We start from the raw sequence: 23,424 nt of genomic DNA on the forward strand, positions 1-23,424 counted from the left end.
CCCCCCAAAGTTGTACTAGCTCACCAGCAATGGATGCAAACAAAGAAGAAATCCCTGATTTACCTGAAAAAGAATTCAGGAGGTTAGTTATTAAGCTAATCAGGGAGGCACCAAAGACAAACAAAGCCCAATGCAAGGAAATCCAAAAAAATTATACAAGGAGTGAAGGGAGAAATATTCAAGGAAATAGATAGCATAAAGAAAAAATAATCAAAACTTCAGAAAACGTTTCATACTCTTAGAAAAATGCAAAATGTTCTGGAAAGTCTCAGTAAGAGATTCGAACAAGTAGAAGAAAGAAATTCAGAGCTCAAAGGCAAGGTCTTTGAATTTACTCAATACCCAGATCATCTCGGTCATGGAGACCCCACCCCAGATGGTGCTGAAGGAATTAAGAAACAAATACAATGATAGAACAGCAAAGTGGGACATCAGGGGGCTAACAGCCTTGAGAGCTGAGAGCCTTGAGCAGACTCTGCCCACGCATTTATTCTCCCTGAAGAGGTGATTATTATTAACAAGCAGGCATTCTGCATTTTCTCAAAGAACAAAGACAAACTAGGCAGTCAGCTGATGCCTGCTTACCATTGATCAAAGACAAACTAGAAAGTGTTCTCCATAAGGGAGCCATGGGGGCCGGTCACATAACCCACGTTTAAAGAACTAGTTTAACTGGTGTATGATATACACGTGCTTTTTGCTACTTTAGAATGCCCTAAGCAATTTTCTGCTTGGGTGGCTAGCTCAGCTTTCCCTGCCATCATTCTCAGTAAACAATATAGTTCTTCACACACGTTAGGACTTGTCCCAGCAACTTAATCCATCAAAGACAAAGAAAAAAGAATAAGAAAATATGAACAAAGCCTCTAAGAATTCTGTGATTATGTTAAAAGACCAAACCTAAGATTAATTGGTGTTCCTGAGGAAGAAGAGAATTCTATAAGTTTAAAAAACATATTTGGGGGAATAATCAAGAAAAACTTCCCCAGCCTTGCTAGAGACCTAGACATCCAAATACAAGAAGCACAAAGAACACCTGGGAAATTCATCATGAAAAGATCATTGCCTAGGCACATTCTTATCAGGTTATCGAAAGTTAAGACAAAGGAAAGAATCTTAAGAGCTGTGAGACAAAAGCACCAGGTAACCTAAAAAGGAAAACCTATCTGATAAACAGCAGATTTCTCAGCAGAAACCCTCTAAGCTAGAAGGGATTGGGGCCTATGTTCAGCCTCCTGAAACAAAAAATTATCAGCCAAGAATTTTGTATCCAGCAAAACTAAGCAGCATACACAAAGGAAAGATACAGTCTGTTTTAGACAAACAAATGCTGAGAGAATTTACCACTAGCAAGACACCACTATAAAAACTGCTAAAAGGAGCTCTAAATATTGAAACAAATCCTGGACAGACATCAAAACAGAACCTTTTAAAGCACAAATCTCACAGGACCTATAAAACAAAAATACAATTAAAATAACCAAAACCAAAACCAAAGTACATAGGCAACAAATAGCACAATGAATTAAATGGTACCTCACATCTCAATATTACCTTGAATGTAAATGGCCTAAATGCTTCATTTAAAAGATACAGAACTGCAGAATGGATAAGAATTCACCAACTATCTGCTGCATCCAATAGACTCACCTAACACATACATGCTTACATAAACTTAAAGTACATGGGTGGAAAAAGAAATTTCATGAAAATGTACACCTAAGTGAGCCAGGGAAGCTATTCTTATGTCAGAGAAAACAAACTCTAAAGCAACAGTAGTTCAAAAAGACAAAGAGGGACATTATATAATGGTAAAAGGTCTTGTCCAACAGGAAAATATTACAATCCTAAATATATATACACCTAAAACTGGAGCTGCCAAATTTATAAAATAATTACTAATAGGTGTAGGAAATGAGATAGATAGCAACACAATAATAGTGGGGAACTTCAATACTCCACTGACAGGACTAGACTGGTCATCAAGACAGAAAATCAATGAAGAAACATTGTATTTAAACTATACCTTAAACAAATGGACTTGACTGATACATTCAGAACATTCCATTGAACAACCAGAGAATACACATTCTATTCAACAGCATGTGGAACTTTCTTCAGGAAGATCATATGGTGGGTCACAAAATGAGCCTCAATACATTTATGAAAACTGGAATTATATCAACCACTTGTTATGTATAAATTTTTTGTGCCACAAAAGAAGTAGCACTCATATAAATTTCCTCAGCTAAGCAATTTACTTCTATAGAAGAGTTCATCTCACAGATGGAACAATGGTGAGCACACACCTAGACAAGGGAGGGGAAGGGGTTCTTATTCCTGATGCAGGTAGTTCTTATTCCTGACACAGCCCCTGTTGTATTGTTTCCCTATTGACTAGGGTTAGACTGCACTATCTAAGCTAATTCCAATTGGCTATTTTAAAGAGAGCAGGGGTATGAGCCAGAATGATGGGGTGGGTAGTTTGGTGAGAAGGACAGTTATGGAACAGGTCAGAGCAGGTGACCAAGGGTGACTGAGGTCAAAGCAGGTGGCCAGGTCAGGTGACCAGAGCATGTGACTGGGATGTGTCAGAACAGAGCAGAAGAGAGGGGAAACAGATGTGAACTGCTGATTAAAACTGGCGGAAAAAGTTGTTTACTGAAACTACAAGGAAGTTCAACTTTAAAATGGAGAATTAAGGAATAAGAGAGCTGAATATATTGACATGCTGATTCTTTGAAGACAAACTATATTTAACAATCCCTCCTCTTGAATTTTTAGTTTTTTTTTTTTCTCTTCAAACTTCCTTAACATGTCTTGGTTTAGCTGTTCTGCCATCCCATTGACAACATCCCTGGTGTAATTAATAAACTACTGCTGATCATAATACTTGTAATTTATATTTTTATCAGTTATCACTTAGGAAAACATTGACTTCAATCCTGCAGCTATTTGATCTCAGGCTTTCAATTTATTTGGTAACTCCAATAGTGTTTATATAAACTTGGAGGTTAAAGGACCCCTGTGAGACTCTTCTTTTTTTTCTTTTTTATCATGTTAACAGAATGCTAGGGTGAAACATGTGGCCAATTGGACTAGAGAACAAGTTCTGCTCTAATTACTTGGCAGAGTACCCAGCAATAGTCCCCTGGAATACCACAACACATCTGCTTGGGGATGAACAATGGCAGACTGCTTGGTAGGCTCTTGCAACTTGTTAAGTATTCAAGGCATGCCAACTTTTCACCCTGCCATGAAAAGCATGAGATAGAGTTAACATCAGGGGCTGGAGGGAAGATGGCCCTTGGGGGCTGACCCATGGGGCTCTTAATTTCAGGGAACATCAGTGAAAGAGTCCTGCATGACTCATTACCCAAGGCTGTGGGTTTCTGGAAGAAAGCCACCATACAGCTCATGCCTGCTCCATGAGAGGACCACCCAAATGGAAAGGGGAGAGTATGGGTCTCTTGCCTGTTGAACAAAGCATAACAGTTGCTCTTGTATGGCATGTGGACAGAATATCTAATACATTCCAGTCAAGCATTTGTGTCCTGATACCCTGTTTCAATTACTATAGTTTGTTTTAAATCTTTAACCTCTACAACAACTACTTTGGTTTAATCATTGGGTAGATAATGAGAGAAGGTTTGGTTAGCAGAGACCTTAGGAGAATGAGAGGAGGCGCAGGAGGTGAGGAGGTAATGAAGTACATTTCAAAGGATTCTGTGGAGTCTTTCCCTGAGACTTCTGCTTCTGTACAATAGAAATGGCTTAGTGAAGGGGAAGTACTCAGGAGCAGAGATGGTAATATGTTTGACAATGGGGAGGGGTAACTCCTTTTAAGAAACTGCAAGTACTAGTTGGGGCAGTTCATCCTTGCTCTTTAGTATTTTATAGAGCATTGGACCAACTGTGGCAGAGAAGCTCTGCTCTAGAAGGACAAGATTTCCAGTTTATACTGGAATCTTTGTCAAACTTTCTCAAACTAACTTATTCCAGTTAACAGGTTTTTTTTTTTTTTTTTTTTTTTTGTCTGAGGAGAGCTAGGAAGGGTAAAGATAGTTTTCTGAAGTGGAGAATTGCCTCTGACTTGGCAAATCTCCACAGAGTATAGCAAGGCAAGCATCAAATGTAATAGTTTGAGGCAAAATTGACTTGGTTACATTAATAACTAGGTGGTCAGCAACAGAGTGAAGAAAGAAGAAGGAGTAATAGAATAGATAAAAGAGAGTTAAATTTTTCTTAGCTTTAGTTTGGTAGGGTTTTCTCCTGGGACTATGGCCAATAACTCTGGATGGAGTGACACTTTCTTGACTAGTCTGGATGGCAGTCTCAGTAGCTAGGAACATGAGATAAGGTCCTTCCCAGGCCAGTTCAAACTTTTCCTTCTCTCCAACATTTGATGAACTGTGGCCCCCAGGCTAATGTTGGTGTGCTGGAAACTCTCGGGGTGGCACCTGTGTTAAAAGACCTTCAGTTCTAAGGGAAGGTCAAGTGGAAGACAAACCAAGTATATAATTTCTGAGAAACTGATCTTTTGTTTCAATTGCAGGGAGAGCAGTAGTAGAATTTAGATAAGGCAATTCAGAAGGCATCTCATAAGGGGATAGTCCTATATCTTTTCAGGGAGCACTTCAGACTCTTAACAGGGTAATAGGTCTTTCTACTTTCTCTGATGAAGGTGGGTTCCAGGGAGTATGATATTTCCATGTTATATCCAGTACCTGGGATAATTTCCTAATGATATGTGCAGTGAAATGAGTCCTGTCATCTGAAATCAGTGTTCTCTCTATTAATCAAAATTTGGGTACAATATTTTCAACTAATACATTGACTACATTATTAGCAGTTGTACTTGAAAAGGACATAGTTTCTATCCAATGAGTAAGGTGATATACTATAATGAATAAATACTTTAGACGACCAATTGGAGGCATCTCTGTGTAATCAATCTGGATACATTGAAATGGCCTTAATTCTGGATTCCTTCCCCCCAAGCGGTAATTTTTTTTATAGTTTGTTTATTCATTTTCTTATATCCTAAGAACTGTATGTAACCTGTTTGGCCAGGGTTTAAATGCCTCTGAACCCATAAACTCTGAGGACTGCATCACATGTGGCTTGGGGCCCCCAGTGGGTCCCTTGATATAGTTGGGACCAGACTCCCTCATAAGGGGTTTGGATAACATTTCTTTCTGAGTCTGACAATATCCATTTTCCTTCTGAATTCTCTTTAGCACCAATTTTTATTGGTTTTTAGGCCAAAGAAAACAAAACACCATTTTATATTTGGCAATGCTTCTTTGTGTTTTTATACCAGATAAGCAAAATTTCACCTTTATATTAGTGTGCTATTAATGTTAGACTCAATTTTAATAAAATCTTATAGACATTTTTATTCAATTTTAATGTGTGACCATAAGGTAACATTTTTATAGACTCTTTTTAACCCTGTATAATGTTTGTTAAAGAGCAGGTTAGTGAAAAAAAAAAGAAAGAAAGAAAGAAAGAAAACTAAAGAAAACTAAAGAAAAAAAAAGGTTGTGTTTTTATTTTAATATCCATTTCACAGAAACACTGGATATTTCTTTAACTTTAGTCAATATATTTACACACAGAATTTCCTTTATAATTAATATTTTAAAACTTGCTTAAATTTTGAAAACAAAATAATTTTTAACTCATTTTAATGTAGGTAAATATCTACATTCTTGTGCCTCCTTATAATTCTTTAATCAAAAGTATATTTTGTTTTCCTTACACACCTTGCACATAAACTGTTTCTTCAATTGTCTTACATTCAGGAGGCCTAATTACTCTTAAATCATACTACATTTCTGGCATAAATTCCCTTTTTTACCATTTCCATGACTTTCACAGACAATCTTTGATATGCTTCAACTTTCTGACTTTCTTCAACTTTCTTTAAACAGTTAACTTATTTTAGGACAAGAATCTGTCATATAAGATTCTTTTTACATAAATTCTCCCTCCTTTTTTTTTGGTCAAAGTTGATAATCATTCTTTTCCAAAGCAAACCTAGGATAAGACATGTTACACTGTTAACTTTTAGCAAACCTTACTTTTGTTGAAAATCTTGTAAATTTGGGATTTTAATTATCTTTTGCTATTAATAAGACCTTGTTCAGTCCAAAGTTTGTTTTTTTTTTTTTCAAATGTATAAGCCACTTCAGAGGCATATGTAGAATTAGTATAGACAGTTCCCTTATGGTTCTGTAAGTACTTTAAGGCTTGGTTGAGTGCAAAGAGCTAATACAGTTGAGCAGACCAATTATTAGGCAATTTTCCTAACTCTATTTCTACAGAGTTTTCCTATCAATTACTGAGTATTCATTGTGTCTTTTTCCCCTAATCAAGGGAATCCTAGATCTGGTTGGACCTTTGCATGTTAATTAATTAAGATTTAGATCCCTGTTAGAAAACCTACTAGGTTAAGGGAATTATTTGTGGTTAATGTTGTTGTTATTATTATTATTATTATCTAACAGAAAAGCCTTATACTTTAAGATTTTTGAGTCAGTAAGCTACCTTTTTGAGTTAGGAACATTCTGACCTGGTGAGGCGTGCTCACAATGTGGTTTCCTTTAAAAGTTATTTTTCTACTTTTGTTTGTTAGCAAAGCAGCTGCTGCTAAAGATTGAAGGCATTTGAGCCATCCACAGGTTACTGAGTTAAGGATTTTTGGTAGGAAGGCTACAGGTTGTCAATGATCTCTGTGCTTTTGGGTATTTCTAAGGCTACACCCTTGTTTACACTGACAAAAAGATGGAATGGCTGCTTAAGGAAGGAAGAACTAGGACAGAGGCACTTATTAATAGATGTTTTAGCCTTTCCACCTGTTGGATTTCTGAAAATTGCCAAATGAAGGGGTTTGATTCATCTTGCATGAGCTTTTTGTATAAGGGTTTTGTTTCTAGTGCATAGGAGTTTATCCATAGACAACAGTATCTGACTAATCCTAAAATTTTCTAGTTCTTGTTTTGTCTCTGGCAGAGGCCATAATATAATGTCTTCAATTCATTCAAGCTCAATTTTTCATTTACCTTTGCTAATTAAATGACTTATTCTAATATTTGACTAAATGAATTTAGAGACTTTGTAAACCCTTGGAGTAATACTATTCATTGGTATTGCTATTTCTGACTGGAGTGAGGGTCTTCTCACTCAAAGGCAAGTAGATCTTGGCTGTCCTTTGCCAATGGACAATTCCAAAAGGCATCTTTTAAGTCTATTACAGCTAGTGCTCGATTTACAACCATGATTGGTTCCGACAGATCGGTCATAACACAATTTGGTCGTAAGTTGAGTAGGCTATCTGTACGGTGCTGTGAAATGATGTTATAAAAATCTTTGTCATATTTAATCATAATTTTCTTTCATTATTGTTATATATCATAATTTTCCTTGTTCATTTTATGCCATTTGTATCATCTCTACACCATTTTGTTTCTTATTTTTACATTCATCAGGTTTAAGTAAAACACTGCATTACCAGTACAACTGGTTTAATATTTGCAAAACATACAAACTTACAAAATACAGGTGCATACAAAAATACAAAATACAGGTGTAAAAAATACCATAGGAAACATTTTCCCAATTGCAAAACATATCAAAATATATAAACATGTACGAAACATTTTATTGGCCACTGGTGCTTGGCTGCGGATCGTTGATGTTGTCATCTGAGGCAGCAGTTGGGGTTACTGGAGTTGGTTTTTATCATAAACATGGTGAGCTTTGTCTGAATTGTATGTTTCTTTTTTTCTTCATAAATTTCATGATACGGATGAAACACATCATGCGCCATCCATTCAATCCTTGCAAATCGTTCGATGTTTGGGTCCATTGCTTTGAAATGTATAAGAAGTTTATTCAGTAAAGATAAACCGTCTGATAATCCCTTAGTAGTGAACTTTCTTCCTGGCTCTTCCTTTTCTTTCTCTGCTTCTCTTCTTTCTTCTTCCGCCACTCTTTCTTCTTCCAGTTCGATTAGCTCTTCATTTGTAAGTTCTCCAGATTCTTTGTCTAGCAACCCTTTGACATCTTCCATTTCACACTCCAAAGAAAGGTCTTTAGTGAGTTTTACTATTTTTTTCTCCGAATAGTTTCAAGTTCATGTTCACTGTCAAATCCATCAAAATCATTAACATAGCGCTTAACACAATTTTTCCAGATGCCATTATGCACTTTGTCATCACAGCCTCTCAGGCAGTAGCGATATTCTTGATACACATCAAAATGTTGTAGTGTTTCCAAAAATCTACAGCGGAGCAGTCAAGGCTAGCGATTGTGGTTGTAAAGTCGAATGGTTGTAAGTCGCATAGGTTGTAAGTCGGTCAATACCTGTACTATAAACCACTGGTGATTGTAAGGATTGGAAACAACAGGGTTTAAGAAGCCCATCACAGAAAAGACCTTCAATTATTAATTATAGCTTTTAAATTTATTCTGGCTTTTAAAGGAACAGGGCGCACTGCTTTCTCTTTATTACTTCTATTTCTCCCTTTCTCTCTCTCTTTGACCCTGTGTCTCTTTTTTTCTCTCTCTCTGACTTCTTCTGTTCCCTCGGTCAGTGTTTCTCTCTCCTCTAGGACTTTCTTCTCTCTTAGAAGCTCTTTTATAGGTTTATCTTTCTAGTTGTCTATTTTTTTTTAAATTTCTTGTTAATTTTTGGCCAATTGTTAGTGATAAAGTGAAGTTTTAACCTTCCCTGCCCAAGAGGATCTTTGAGACTTAGACCAGCATATTTTCCCTCATATTTTCTCAGTTGGCTGTGTTGTTATTATTCCATTGCGGGTCTGGGGTGGGAAATTTTTGATCTGCTTTAGGAACATTTTGGCCGGGGGTTGGGGGCACAAGTGTTCACACTCCTAGGCTCCCATAGCAGCTCTACGGATCATACCTTTTTGTTACCCCAAGAAGAGGGGAAAGGGAAGTTCTGACTGTCTTTTTTACATTGCTCTATCTTGCATTAAAGTCCTTTTAGGGAAGGGTACTCAGGCTGGTAGTGAGTGGGTTCTTCGGACAATTCCCAAAACGCAGAGTTGTAAGGAGAGGGACAATAAGGATAGGAGAAGGATCTGGGACAGCAGCTGCTTTTTCTTGTTTTTGGTCCTTTCATTATTCTTCTAATATTTTAATGTTAGGCCTAGGGGATTTTTAGGGAGAATATTATTGTTTATTATTGCTAGCTTTATCCTTTTTATCCTTTACCCTACTTGGAGTATTTCCCATTTTTGGAGTAAGGCTCAATTTCCCTTACGAGAAATGTCTCATCTTTTTTAACTGCCCCCAGACACCCTGATCAAGGAATACTTCACTGCATCTCCTCACCACCTCTCTTACCTTGGTATGTCCTGACCAAGGAATCAGTGCCCCCCACAATGGCTTCTCTTACCTTGGTCTGTCCTGACTACCAAGGAATTCTTTGCCGGCTCCCCAGCATTTCCTTCCTTGGTTAATGCACAGATTTGCATGGTTGCCACAGTATGTGAGGATCTTTTACCCCAGGTCACCAGCTAGTTTCTTTCTGTATTGCTGACAGTACAGGCTTATCCCTTGCATTGGGTGGGTCTTGAGTCCTAATTCCTGAGGCCACTGTAATGAGGCAGTGTGGGCATGCCTCCTCATGAGAGAGAATCAGATATCACTCACAGAGGGGAATAGGTGCCCATATGGGACATCAATTTTTATATGCAAATTTTTGGTGCTTCAAAAGAAGTAGCACTCAAATATAAATTTCCTCAGCAAGGCAATTTACTTCTATAGAAGGGTGTGCCTCACAGATGGAGCAATGGCAAGTGCACACTTAGACAAGAGAAGGTAAAGAATTCTTATTCCTGATGCAGGTAGCCCCTACTACTGTGTCATTCCCCTATTGGATAAGATTAGACCACATAGTCTAAGCTAAGTCCAATTAGCTATTTTAAAGAGAGAAGGGGTATGAGCAGGAGTGGCAGGGTGGGTAGTTTCGCTGGAAGGATGGTTTCAGGACAGGTTAGAGCAGGTGAGCAGGGGTGACTCAGGTCAAAGTAGGTGACTGGCATGAGTCAGGATGGGGAGGACCAGAGGAATAGATGTGAACTACTGTTTAGAACTGGTGGAAAAGGTTGTTTACTGAAACTACAAGAAAGTTAAACTTTAAAATGGAGAATTAAAGAATAAGAGAGCTGAACATAATGACATACTGATTCTTTGAAGATAAACTTGGAGTTCATTATATCTAACACACTCTCTCAGATGACAGTGGAATAAAACTGGAAATCAAATCCAAAAGGACTTCAAAACAATGCAAATACATAGAAATTAAATAACCTGATCCTGAATGTTCACTAGGTCAAAAATGAAATCAAGATGAAAATTAAAATATTATCCATGCTGAATGACAATAGTGACACAATCTATCAAAACCTCTGGGATACATCAAAGGTAGTGGTAAGGGGAAAGTTCATAGCCTTAAATGCCAACATCAGACTGAAAGAGTACAAATTCACATTCTAAGGTCACACCTCAAAGAACTAGGGAAACAACAACAAACCAAACCCAAACCCAGCAGAAGAAAGGAAATGACCACAATCAGAACAGAACTAAATGAATTTTAAACAAAGAAAAAAAGTGCAAAAGATAAATGAAGCAAAAAACTGATTCTTTTAAAAGATAAATAAAATTGATAGATCATTAGCAAATTTAACAAAAAAAAAAAGGCAAGAAAATCCAAATAACCTCACTAAGAAACAAAACAGGAGTTATTACAACTGGCATTACAGAAATATAAAAGATCATTTAAGGCTACTATGAACACCTTTATGCACATAAACATGAACACCTAGAAGAGATGCATAAATTCCTAGAAAGATACAACCATCCTAGCTTAAATCAGAAAGAATTAGATTCCCTAAAGAGACCAATAACAACCAGTGAGATTTAAATGGTAATTTTAAAATAACCAGCAAAAAAAGTCAAGGATCAGATGAATTCACAGCTGAATTCTACCACTCAAAGAATTAGTAGCAATCCTATTGATGCTATTCCACAAGAGAGAGAAATTCTTGTGGAATAATTCATTCTGTGAAGCTAGCATTACCCTAATAACCATGAAATAACATAACTAAAAAGAGAACTGGAGACCAATATCCCTGATGAATGTAGATTTTTCAAAATCCTTAATGCAATACTAGCTAACCGAATCCAACAACATATCAAAAAGATAGTCCACAATGATTAAGTGGGTTAAATACCAGGAATGCAGGATTGATTTAACATACACAAATAAATAAATGTAATAAACCACATAAACAGAATTCAAAATAAAATTTACATGATTATCTCCAAAGATTCAGAAAAAGCATTCAACAAAATCCAACATCCCTTTATGATTAACACGCTCTGCAAAATCAGCATACAAGGGACATACCTCAATGTAATAGAAGCCAACTATTACAAACCCACAGCCAACATAGTACTGAATGGGGAAAAGTTGAAAGCTTTCCCTCTGAGAACTGGAACAAGACAAGAATGGCCACTGTCACCACTCTTTTTCAACATAGTACTGGCAATCCTAGCCAGAGCAAATCAGACAAGAGAAACAAATAAAGGGCATCCAAACTCTTAGAGAAGTCAAACTGTCACTGTTTGCTGATGATATGATTATTTAACTTGAAAACCCTAAAGACTTCTCCAGAAAGCTCCTAGAACTTATTAAAGAATTCGGCAAAGTTTCTGGATACAACACTAATCAGTAGCTCTTCTATACGCCAACAGCAACCAAGTGAGAATCAAATCAGGAACTCAACCCCTTTTACAATACAAACAAACAAACAGACAAAAAACTTAGGAATATACCTAACTAAGGAGGTGAAAGAACGCTATAGGGAAAACTACAAAACATTGCTGAAAAAAATAATAAATGACATAAATAAAGTATATTTCATGGGCATGGATGGGTAGAACTAATATTGTGAAAATTACCATACTGTGAAAAGTGATCTACAAATTCTTTTTTTTTAGTGTACAGTGTAATTCTACAGTAACGAAGATAGCTCCACTGTGATCTACAAATTCAATGCAATCTCCATCAAAATATTACCACCATTCTTCTCAAAATTAGAAAAAACAATTCTAAAATTCACATGAAACCAAAAAAGTGCCCACATAGTCAAAGTGAGACTAGGTAAAAGAACAAATCTGGAAGCATCACACTGCCTGATTTCAAACTACACTATAAGACCATAGTCACCCACACAGTGTGGTACTGGTAGAAAAATAGGCACATAGACCAATGGAACAGAATAGAGAATGCAGAAATACGCCCAAATACTTACAGTTAACTGATTTTTGACAAAGCAAACAAAAACATAAATTGGGAAAAGGACACCCTTTTCAACAAATGGTGCTGGGATAATTGGCTAGCTACATGCAGGAGAATGAAACTGGATCCTCATCTCTCACCTTATACAAAAATCAACTCAAGATGGATTAAGGACTTAAATCTAATATTTAAAACTATAAAAACTCTAAAGATAACATTAGAAAAACCCTTCTAGATACTGGTTTAGGCAAGGATTTCATGACCAAGAACCCAAAAGCAAATGTAATAAAAACAAAGATAAATAGCTGGGATTTAATTAAACTAAAGAGTGTTCACACACCAAAAAGAACGTTGTCAGAGTAAACAGACAACCCACAGAGTGGGAGAAAACCTTCACAATCTATACATCTGACGAGGGCTAATATCCGGAATCTACAACAAACTCAAATCAGCAAAAAAAAAAAAAAAAAAAAAAAAACAATATTCATCAAAAAGTGGGTTAAGAACATGAATAGACAATTCTCAAAAGAATATATGCAAATGGCCAACAAATGTATGAAAAAAATGCTCAAAATCACTGATGACCAAAGACATAAAAACCATATGCAAATAAAAACCATAACACAATACCAACTTACTCCTGCAAGAATGGCCATAACAAAACATCAAAAAACAGTAGATGTTGGTGTGGATGTGGTAATCAGGGAACACTTCTATGCTTCTAATGGGAATGTAAACTAGTACAATCACTATGGGAAACAGTGTGGAGATTCCTTAAAGAACTAAAAGTAGAACTACCATTTGATCCAACAATCCCACTACTGGGTATCTACCCAGAGGAAAAGAAGTCATTATATGAAAAAGATTCTTGCACATGCATGCTTAAAGCAGCATAATTAGCAATTGCAAAAACGTGAAGCCAAACCAAATGCCCATTAATCAATGAGTGGATAAAGAAACTGGTGTATGTACACACACACACACACACACACACACACATATATACACCACAGTATATTCTAAGTGAATTACTTCATTTAGAATAATATATAATATATGCATATTATATATTATTATACACATATGTTAACATATTATACATACATATTATAATATATGCATACATATATAATATATACATATATATGTACACATACATACATAATATATAGAATAATTGTACATATATAATGTCTATGCATATATTATGTACATTATGTATTATATACACATATATACATAATATATGCATAGACATTATATATGTATAATTATTCTATATATTATGTATTTATATATTATATATACACTAGGAAAAAAGAACATACATAATATATAGAATATACATATATAATGTATAATTCTATATACATAATATATAAAATAATATATATATAATATAATAATATATAATTATTCTATATATTATGTATGTGTATATATATTCTATATGTATATATACATAATATATGCATACATATATATGTATATATTATTCTAGTGAAGTAATTCAGAAATGGAAAACCACACATTGTGTGTTCTCACTGATACATGGGAGTTAAGCTATAATGATGAAAAGGCATAAAAATGATACAATGGACCTTGGGGACTTGTGGGAAAGGGTTGGAGGGGGTAAGGGATAAAAGACTACAAATAGGGTGTGGTATATACTGCTTGGGTGATAGGTGCAGCAAATCTCACAAATCACCACTAAAGAACTTACTCATGTAACCAAACACCATCTGTACCCCAATAACCTAAGAAAAAATAAAAAATAAAGAAAGAAAATGTTTATCTGAGAGAAAGAGAATGCAATGAAGAAAAAAGTTGCAGTCTTTTAAAATCTACCCTCAGAAGTGAGATGCCATCATTACTGCCATATTATATATGTTAGAAGCAAGCCTCTAAATCTAGCCCTTACTCAAAGGAGGATAATTAGCTTCATTTCTTGAAGGAAGTATTCAAGAATTGGTAGATATATTTTAAACCATCACAAGTTCGGGAACAATCTTAGAACAGACAAAAACTATATTAAATTTTTAAAAACCATTAGGTTAAAAACATGGGAAATCTAAATGGAATCTAAAGCATTAAGCAATCTAAATGGAAGAGTGACATAATCATATTAACACCAAAAAATGATAATAGGGGAATGTAGAAAAATTATTGGGGAGTGGGGGCAGAGAGAATGTCAAATGTTTCATGGTGGTAATTCAGGTGACATAAGTGTGAGTCTTAGTAAGACAAACACAATGGTGATAGAGTGGAAATAATAAAATGGTGTTTAGTACAGTGAATCAGCAAGGATCAATGGCTATTTCTTATAGATTGAATATGAGAAGTAAGGGATAAGATGAAATTAGGAATGATACTTGCTTTTCAAGCATGGACAATTAAGTAAATTTGGGGCAAAAAGTCTAGGAGTCAGTAGGAATTATGGATCAATTTGGAATATGTTGAATGTGACATTCCTGAAGGACATTCAAATGATGATATTTGGTAGAAGATTTAATTGCTGCTGAGCTCAGGCTAGAAATCTGTCAGGATGAAAGCTGATTCTTTTGGAAGTCATCTATATGCTTAGTGATCTCTGTTGGTGTCTTGAGAAAGGACAGTGTAGAGGGAGAAGATGAGGACTGATGATAGACTGCAAATGGATGTTTAAAGGATGGAAGAAGGAAACTAGCCTGCAAAGGAGGGAAGGAGTCATTACAGAGACTGGCTGAACATAAGACCAAATACTATCTATAATCTCCTCAGAATATATGAGGGTGCTAAACCCAGAATAGCCACTTACTACAAACTTGCTGATTGGCTGGCTGACCTGTTCATCAGCATTTATTAAAGCCAACCCCAAACCTGTCTGTGGAATGAATCAATTTTAGAAAGCATTCAGCTCTCTGTCTTAAATATACCGAACTAAGATTCATTTTGAAAATACTTCCCAGGTTTCATTTTACAAGCTTAACCACTACAGTTAATAATTCTTTACAAAACTCTTCACAAAAGTTCAATTGGATTAAATATTAGTGATTATAAGAGATAAAAACTTATCTCAATTCACTAAAAAGCACAACTATTGTGTTTTTTACTGTTCCTAGACAGAAATCCTGACTACCAGTGACACCAAAATACATTCAAAAAATTTAGTTTTTAAAAAAAAGTGAGACAAATTAAATACAATCAGAATTTTAATTTTTCACTCAATACAATCTGTAAATCTAATTATGAATTTGTTTCTGGTGATAAGTTACAATTGCAGAAACATGGAAAACTAAGAATGAAAATTCACCAAATATTCCAGAATATGCAAAATTTCTCACTAATTATATGGTGATAAATTATTAATATTTATATAATACATAATTAATGTCTTTAAAATTCAAAAAATCAACCTAGAAACTTTTAGAACCTACTATAAAGTTGTAATATATACTGCAATAATATCAAATTTCTCCTATGTTAAACAGTAGTTACAAGATGAAACAAAGGAAAAATATTTTTATTTACAGAAGCAAAAAAACCAAACCAAACCATAAAATACTTAAAATTGGCTAGCAATATCTAGAAGAAAATAAGCTATTGTAATTAACTAGAAAATCTGAAAGGAGGTGAAATATATTGACATGTACATGTTTTTTCTTTTCCCAGAAGGATTAAATATTAAAAAGTCAATACTCCTCAAATTGATATGGTTTAATTCAGTTGTGATGGTATTTTGTGTACTTTATGGAAATGATTTTAAAGTTTATTTGGAAAATAAGTATAATACCTTCAAAAAGGCTCAAATAGAAATGCTATGTTGCTAAACTGCACACAAAACATGAAACATACAACTACCACAAATACAATAGTGTAAAACTGATGCAAGACAGGATAAGGCAGACTGAAACAGAATAGATATTATAAAACATAGCCTAATTCAGATAGCAAGGTGATGTAAAAAGGACCATCACAAGCCAATGGGGCCAGATTATTCAAAGTTAGTGTTGAGGAAAACTGACCTTTGCAGAGATAATAATCAAATGTAAACTTCACTTTATATACTCTAACATAAAGACATAAATATTTTTAAAAAACAGTAAGGGATTAAAAAAATATATTTTACTGATCTTTGGATGGGCGAAGATTTTTTTACAAGTACAAGAAATGAAAGAAAACACAAAGGAAAATATAAATAAAGTTATCTATGTAAAAATTTAAAAATAGCATTTTTCAATTGCAGGCTGTCTTCCTGTGCCTCTCCATAATCCAGCACTGAGGTTTTCCCATGTCTGACATCAGAAAGATGAGGTAACTTCTCTCACTTCCAGTTCCTTAACAATCCTCTGACATTATGTCTCTGAGCTCTGCTTGTCAGTCTTGTTCCCTGAGCTCCAGTATGTCCCAAGGGCCTCGTATATCCTTCACATCCATAGTTAATTTCACAAAAGCAAGAATCTAGAAGGATCCTTGTGTGAGCGGTGGAGTCCAGATTGGTTCAATAATGCTTAGCTATAAATTGCTCCTACACTAACTGACTACACCAACTTGACAGGCTGAGCTACATTGGATCTTGTTGGATGACATATTACAACAGTCCCTCAAACTGTTACCATAAGTAGAATGTTTTTCCTCTTTCTCTTGACAGTTTGGTTTTGAACTAGAATTAGGAATCCCACAATTTTACACATTGCCTTACATTCCTCCCAGAGACTTCCCACAGCCTACGGATCTTTAAACCCACAATCACCAACCGTGCTTTCTCAAAACGTGTCACAACAGCAGGCAGCAATTTAGTGGCCTATTTTAAGCACACCCCCTGTCCTTATCTCTCACCTCTGAGACAATATAATCCACTCGACCTCCTTCACCTGCAGTCTGAAAGACCTCATAATCACCTGCTCCACATGGGCAGTTGAAGCTCTAGGAAGTGCAGTTACAGCTGGGGGGAATGGAATGACCTTGAAGTTAAAGCAGGTCAACCACTTACTTGTGGGCAGTTTAAACTGAGCTGCAAAGACATACCGCACCTGAAGTCTATATCTGCAACGGCAGCTCCACAAATATGTATCAGGAAATTGTATCAGAATCTTTTGCCCCCAAAACAGATCTATGGCTCTCTCCTGGAGCAGAGGAGCAGATATCAATCTCTCCACTCCTCTGTTTGTATAAACAGCTCAATCAATCACTTGCTGCCTTTGACCCATGCTATCACATTACTCTGGTACCTACCTGGGGCAGGTGGCTTGTGCCTTTCTTGCACCAGTTGCAGGATTGGCCACCACGACTCCCGAAGTGATGCACAGAACAGCCCAAAGACATTTCAAATAGCTGTTAACTCCAAAACTTCCCACCAATATGGACCACACAGAATCACATGCCATACTGCTCAACCCTCAGAACAGCTTCACCTGGACAGTTCTAGGCCAGCAGAGTGTGTTGTGTGTGAGTTATTCTCCCTTCTTCCAGAATTTCAATCCTTCTGTATGTCTCTTCTGTGATGTCCTCTGCATTGTTTACACTGCCATTAATAAGCTGGATGCAGCGGTAAACACCTGTAGTCCCAACTACTTGAGAAACTGAGGTGAAAGGATGGATTGAGCCCAGGAATTCTAATATAGCCCAGACAAAAAACAAAATATAAATTAGTAAAAAATAAAATTAGTAAACAAACTTACTGCAATTATACATGAAAGTGGAGACTGTTATGTTCACCTGGGTACCTGCAGAATAGTCCCTGGAACTGAGTAGAGATTCAGAAAATATTAGTTAAATGAATGAAGATTCGTTATATAAACTCCATTTGCAAACAGCTTCTCTGCAATCAATTACAAACATTTTATGAGCTGGGGATTCTCTAGTTAGCATGTCTAACAGGGTAAGGGTTAGCACTGATCTATGAAGGAAATAGCAGCAAAAGGACAGAAAGATGACCGCAGACAGAAACTATTTTGAGACACAATTAGTATGTCTCTTAGAGGAGAAAGGGTGAAAGTAGAAAAGGATAGGTTTGATTCAATTAATTCTTAGGATGCTGAGGTCATCTATTTTTACCACCATTGTCCTAAGAGTTAAAAGTGTCCTACTGCTCAGAATCTGAGCCTTTGGCCTCCACAAGCCTCTGGCCTGATTTGCTCTGTTAATATCTTCACATAACTTTGTTTAGTTCTGTATCAATGGGGATGTGGAATGATACATAAAACCTTTTAGGAAGGCTTTCTTCCTAAGGTTATAGTAATTTTAAATTTTTTTAAAATGTGCTTTTCATTTGTTTTGAAGGATAACAGCTTACTGAACTTTCTGTTGGGTTGGGATCCATAGGGGTTATATTTTAATATAACAGGAAATATAACATAGAAAAAATATGTATCAATCTAATGAAATTTTCATCACATATTTTCCTGTCCTTTTCCTGCTCGTCTGTGGACATGCCTGCGGAGTTGATGAAAGTACTCTAAAGTAAACACATTTCTTCTTTTATTTATTAAAATTTTACTAGGTCTTGGGTACTTTATTTTCACTGAAACATATTCTTAAATTTTGAGTTTTACAACCAATCACAATTTAAAATTTCCATGGTTTCTTGAAAGATAGAGACCCTTTAGAAAATTGTTTCATCAAGTAATGAAAACAATTACCTTAGAAATTACAGAATGACTTTACATGAAAATTAGTCTCTGCAATAAGTATAATATTCTGGCTATATCCACAATAATATAAATTTAGCTATTTGCTTTTATAAATTGATTTGCCTCATCTCTCCTGTGATTTATCCATTTCTGATATCTTAGTGTCTGCCTACATTTACTGAAAAAAAAAAATCAAAAGTGAAGATAAGATAGGTTCTATTGCCAAATAAATTTTCTTTTTCTTCTCAAACTCCTAATTTTTTTCAAAATAAAAACAAAAATGTTAGTGTGTTAGAGATAGACTTTTATTTTGTTTCAGGTAACATTAAACACTAGTACGAAACCATCAAAAATTCATACTGATGACTCGGAAGAGGGAAAAGTAAGATAAAAGAGCTATCTTATTCTGGAAATCTATTGAACAGCATGATGACTATAGTTAATAAATGTATTGTCAACTTGAAAGTTGCTAAGAGAGTAGATCTTAAGTGTTCTCACAACCAAAAAAAATGTGAGGTTAATATGTTAAATATGTTAACATATTTAATACGTTAAATAGCTTGATTAAATCATTTCATGATGTGTATATGTATAACATATCACATTCACTGTTTCACAATTTCTACTTGTCAATTATATTTTAATAAAGCTTGGGGGGCAGCTACGTTTTTTTAAAAAAGAGTTTTCAATATATGGGAGTAAGGGCAGTGAAGTTCAGATGTGTTCCAGGCCTGAGGATGGCTCTGAGGTTGAAGATGTATCCAGGAAGCAGTAAAATATCTTTTCAGCTCCAGTAAAGTACACCCTGGTGATCACTGGCTTAAGAATAAGTCAGGTCACCTTTACTTCCATGATGTACACAATATTTGAAGTATATTCTGTTATCTTAAAATCTCCCATTTGCTGTTCCTGGATATCAAGGGCTTGATATTATAGTCAGGCTCAGAAGTGGCTTTTAGAGTCTGGGGGCTCTTGTTTCATGATTTGAGAGACAATTGAGTATTTTTCCTATTAAAATTGTAAATAATTTAAATCATGATGAGATACTACTACACACCTATTAGAATGGCTAAAATCAACAGTACTGACACCACCAAATACGGGGGAGGCTGGGGAGTAATGGGAAGACTCATTCATTGCTGATGGGAATACAAAATGGCTCAGCCACTTTGGAAGACAGTTTGATAGTTTCTTAGAAAACTAAACATACTCTTAACATATGAGCCATCAAGTTATACTTACCTAAATAAGTTGAAAACTTATGTCCACGCAAAAACCTGCACACAAATATTTGTAGTAGCTTTATTCGTAATTGCTAATGCCTGGCAGCAATCAAGATATCCTTCAGTACATAAATGGATAAACTGTGGCATATCCATACAATAGATTTTATTCAGTGATTCAAAGAAATAAGCTATCATTCCATGAAAAAATAAAGAAGACTCTTAAGTGCATATTGTTAAGTCAAAGAAGCCAATCTGAAAAATTACATTCCTTTTCATGTATGATTCCAACCGTATAATATTCAGGAACAGGCCAAACTATGAGGGAAAAGAGTTGCCAGGGGTTCAGGGAGACAGAGGGAGAGATGAACAAGTGGAACACAGAGAATTTGGGAGCAGCTGAAACTGTTCTGTATGATACTGCAATGGTGGATACGTGCCATTATACATTTGTAAAACCCATAGAATGTACAACACAGACTGAGCCATAATGAGGGTAAACTTTAGTTAATAAAAATGTATCAATATTGTCTCATCAACTGTAACAAATGTACCACACCAATACAACATTTTAATAAGAGGAAAAACGGTGTGTGTGGTGAGGTGAGGACTTACCTGGGAATCTATGCTTGCCGCTCAATTAACCTGTAAGCCTAAAACTGTTTTTAGTCTATTTAATACATACATGGATACATAAAATAATTTTAAGTGGTAGGGAAAACTTAAAGAGTAGACTTCACTAACCCATGTATTTATGTATTAGTTGTTTCTCTGTAGCAATTGAGGAAATATTTTGATATTGGCAAGATTGAAACATCATTGGTCTCTTGTTAATATAGATTACAATAAGAGTACTGATTTTAAGTCCAAGAAATACAAAGTTATCTAGACTGAAATAAATCAACTGCTTGCCCAGAAAAACTCCAGAAAACTGAATCCATCTGTGAGAAAATATTATTCTCCGAACTCAGTAAGAAACAGGGAAAATTGGAGAAGAGATGAAAGAGAAAAAGAGTTTGCAATAAGCAAAATGGAAGAAAGAAAAAATATTTGAAAATAAAAGGTAGTAGAAAGACTAAAAGATGAAAAATAAAGCATTCCAATGTTTTAATGCACTTAAATGAAGAATAAAGTCAAATAAAAACGTGCCAATGTCCAAAGATTCTTTTCAAGCTAAGATTATTTGTGTAATTATCAACCATTAATTTTTCTCTAGCATTTTTCTTTCCAGAGGAAGGTGAAGATATGAAAAGAGGATTATAAAAATTACTTGTGTAGTAACTGATTATTCAAAAGTCTGAGAATAGTTATTGGACTTGCTCACTTCATAGACATGTTGCATTCAAGGACTGCGGTAAATTTGGGTGCATATTTGCATGATGTTTAGAAAAACTCTGAATTGTTTCATTATTCTGATGTTTCCAGTGTTAGGAAAGCAGCTTGAAAATAGATTAAAATGAAGAAGATAATACAATTCAAATTCTTACTGTCGGCATGCTTTTTTTTTTTTTTTTAAACCCCTCTTTTTTATTTTTTTTGTGAAATTTTGTAATTTCTGGAAGCAACATGTTATAATATATCCTAACCATATATTTTCAATACTTTAATATTTAAATTGAGATACTAAAAGCATATGGGATATGTTTGCCAAGAACTTATTTGTTGTTGATTTTCTAGGTGGGAACAGTATGTAAAACATTTACCTTCTGGTCTATTATGTTACCCATATTATTCTATAAGTCGTAACTTCACACCTTTTAGAAGGAGAAAAATTCTAATTTAAGAAGTCTAGCATAGAGTCTAGTCTTAGATAAATATCTTTAAGTGACTCCAGGAATGCTGCTCTGCACCTCAGTCATTTCATCAATAAATGGGAGCATAAAGAGTACAGTCATGTGCTGTATATAAAAAAACATTGGCCAAAAAATACTGCATATACAATGGTGGTCCCATAAGATTATAATGCCATATTTTTACTGTACCTTTTCTATGTTTAGATATATTAAGATAAACAAATACTTACTACTGTGTTACAGTTGCCTACGGTATTCAGTAGAGTAACATGCAATATGAGTTTGTAGCCTAGGAGCCATAGGCCACACTATTTAGCCTGGGTGTGTAGTAGGCTGTCCCATCTAGGTTTGTGTAAGTATACTTTATGATGCTCATACAATGACAAAATTACCTAATGTATTTTTCAGAATGTGTCCCCATCATTAAGCAATGCATGACTATATTATCTCTATCTCATTTCCCATGGTCATTAAAAGGCTTAAGCCTTTAATGGGCTGCACTCTAAAGGATGTAAGCTTGGAGAATGTCAGCCTTATTGGTAGTGACTGGGGCAGCGAACCTGGAATATGATAGTACGGCATTCAAACAGGCAGATGAAGAGGTCTCCCAAATCATGGCCTTTGGGGGCTAATCTCAGATTGGCAGCCTGTTCTAGAAATATTAGTATAGAATGTAAGGATACCTACATAGAGATCTAGCTAAACCATGCCAGTAAACATAGATGCTGGACAAATTAAACTCTTGTTCTTTTACCTCTTCACACTGAAAATGTTGATGATTTCTATTACACGTATTTTTATTTTTTCTAAATATTTTACAATGAATACAATGTGATTTTACATTGAGAAAAAAAGTTTTATGTAAAAAAATATGATGAAAGGGGCAACCTTTCAGTATTGTTATAAGAATTAAGATGCTATAATAAAGCACCATAAATATGTTACTTTGTATTCTTTACTAAAGTAGTGAAAAAACCTAGTGACTTATTTTAGCCAAACTCTCTTATTTGAGAGATAAGTAATCTGAGGTCTAAAAGGTGTTATTTATTCAAATTTTTGTCATGAATATTCAACCTTCTGATCCCCTTCTTCACATTGCTTTCAATATGTCACACAATTAAGGGCACTGTGGACACAAAATTTAGTCCGTAAGCTTTGTCTAGATTAAGAGTTAGAAAAGGAACTTTATTAGTCACAAGGAGCGTAGCATAGCAGGTGGGTTCAAATGGGCTGAACCCCAGAGTTTGTTTCTCTTAAACCAACCAGGGTAGTTTCTGTACACAGCAGTCAACAGAAACAAGGGCTGGAGAGAAAGAAAGAGAAAGAAATGGAAAAAAAGTTCTGATGGTTGGGGACAGAAGAAAGGTTGTAAGATTAAAAAAAAAAAAAGGAAAAGAGGGAGAAAGAAAAAGTCGTCAAAGACAAACGTTATATACCACTTGTTGTTTTATCAATTTTGTTAC

This window comes from Sapajus apella, unplaced genomic scaffold (assembly GCF_009761245.1).
Source record: "Sapajus apella isolate SASKATOON/1434 unplaced genomic scaffold, GSC_monkey_1.0 scaffold29, whole genome shotgun sequence".
Classification (NCBI taxonomy): domain Eukaryota; kingdom Metazoa; phylum Chordata; class Mammalia; order Primates; family Cebidae; genus Sapajus; species Sapajus apella.